Here is a 2,105-nt window from a genome sequence, read left to right as displayed (position 1 = left end):
CCCCCCCCCTCCCCGTCTAATCCGCTCGCCTCGCTTCCTGCTGCAGCCCACTTCATTAAACGGTTCTCTTTGCAAATCCACTTTCCCCAGATCGCCCGCCTGAAGTCTCATTAGCCAAATGAACGCCATGCACACCGTGCGCTTAACCCCGAGCTCGAAGGAAAGCCGGGCTCTACCCGGCAACCACAGCACTCCCCCTGTACCCAACCAACGTCATGTCCCGGAGCAGCCCCACGCTGCTCCCATGGGACCTCCAAACACCGAACGAGATTGCGACAACCAGCAGTGGAACAGCGGGTGAGAGCTGTGCAACGCTTCGGGTCACGGCGCAACAGAGCTCACCACCCAACTGTGCATGGATACACACACACACACACACGTCTCCAAAGCAGGGATTTGAAACACAAACACCAACGGCTGGAAGAAAATCCCAACTCAAAGCTCTCCCCACGTCAGCAAGGTCTGAAACCTCGTTGGCAAGACCTGGAAACGCTCTCGTTGACACCAAACAGGTTGATTGAGACGCTCGTGCCAGCATCTCATACACACCCAGCTCTGCCGGGGCGCCGCGTGGCTCCTGCATGGCACCCCAATGGCAGCCATTGCTCTGGGGGGGGTCAGCTCACAAAGTCAAAGCATCAGCTCTGCCTTCCCGCACCGAAAACCCGTCCCACGGGCACGGAAACCTCGCGGCACCCAACGGGAGAACCCCAAAGCAAACACAGGGCTCGTCCCAGCGCTCCCAGCCACAGCGTGGCCCAAAAGCCATTAGTACAAGAGAGCAGGCGCTGGAGAAGCTAACAAACAACAGGCGAACGACAAAAGCAACTCTTTTCACACGACAATTCAGTTCAAGCTCTTGACCCCCTTACCTGGTTCGGGGATTTACACCGCTCTTTGCCCCGGGAACAGCGTCCTTCTGCCGGGAGGCCCCTGCAGCCTAGCAGGTTCCTTATCCACGGGAGGTTCAAGGACGTCAAGGCAACGAGGGCGAGCTCGCGTCTCGAGGCGTCTTCGTCCGCACGTCGCGTGAACTGGAACGCAACACGAGAGGCTTCCCAAGGCAACACCGCAGCCGGGTCCGCTCCCACTCGGTTCTCAGCCGTCGTCGTCCAACTGCGCCCCGACGTCTCCTGAAGCCAACGCGGAGCCCCCGGCCAGGGGAAGGCAGGAACCGCAGCACCCAGGAGCAGCGCGCCGCCTCCGTCCTCCTCCTCCTCCTCCTCCTCCTCCTCCTGCTCTGGCCATCCGCAGCGCACGGCGTGCCGGACCGCGAGCGAACGCGCGGCCGTACCCGGGACGCGAGCAGGGCCGCATGCACATCCGAGGCGTGTGGAATCGGGGTTCCGAAACCGGGCGGAATAAGGCACTGACACCAACGCAAAAGCTTTTTAAATTACCGACTCTCGCTCTCGGCAACTCGTCGTCCCCAGCACCGCGACGCTGCGGCAAGGCCCCTGGAGGTGGAGGAGCGGGGCAGGCTTTATTAACGCCATCTAAACACGCTTAACGCCTCAGCATCGCTCTTTTTTTTTTTTGGGGGGGGGGGCCAACTCGGTGCAAAAAGATTCAACGCGAGCTCGAGCTTTTTTTTTTTTTTTTTTCCTCCTCCTCCTCTCTTCAAACTTAAAAGAAATCGAAAACTAAAAAGCCAAACCAAAAAAAAAAAAAAAACAAACAACCCATCCGTAACATAAAATTCGGCAACTCCGGCTCGTCGAAAGCCCCGGCCTTGGACACCGTTGTGTGACGCAGGGCTCTGCTTTCCCTGCTCCTCCTTGCACCGCTTCCTCGTCAGGGTGAGGAGTGAAGCAGCGAGCGGCCCCGTCAGCGCCAGCCAACCCAGGGGAGCCGCCGGATCCTTCCATCGGATGCAACGTGCTGGTCAACGCCAATGCTCTGTTCTCCCCGCTTCTTGCTCAAGAGCCGCAACCATGGGCTCCGGCACCACCGAGCAGCAGCAGCAACAGCAGCAGCAGCAGCAGCAGCAGCAAAGAGCCCCTCCGCTGCAAACAAAGGGGTCAAACGTTTGTCGTCAATTCACTCCCAGGCAGAAAAACCAAAATTCTTTTCTCTTTTTTTTTTTTTTTTTTTTTTTTTTTTTT

The 2,105-nt window shown here is 58.1% G+C and overlaps 1 long non-coding RNA gene across 2 annotated transcripts in view; it reads right to left on the bottom strand.

Moving 5' to 3' along the window:
- Positions 1-2,078, bottom strand: part of LOC110388097 — a 14,831-nt gene extending 12,753 nt beyond the window's left edge. For both annotated transcript variants that reach the window (XR_002432774.1, XR_002432775.1), the window contains exon 1: positions 873-2,078. This is a non-coding gene — a long non-coding RNA (uncharacterized LOC110388097). The remainder of the gene's footprint in view (positions 1-872) is intronic.

Source organism: Numida meleagris, chromosome 25 (genome assembly GCF_002078875.1).
Source record: "Numida meleagris isolate 19003 breed g44 Domestic line chromosome 25, NumMel1.0, whole genome shotgun sequence".
Taxonomy (NCBI): domain Eukaryota; kingdom Metazoa; phylum Chordata; class Aves; order Galliformes; family Numididae; genus Numida; species Numida meleagris.
This window is presented reverse-complemented; position numbering and strand designations above follow the sequence as displayed.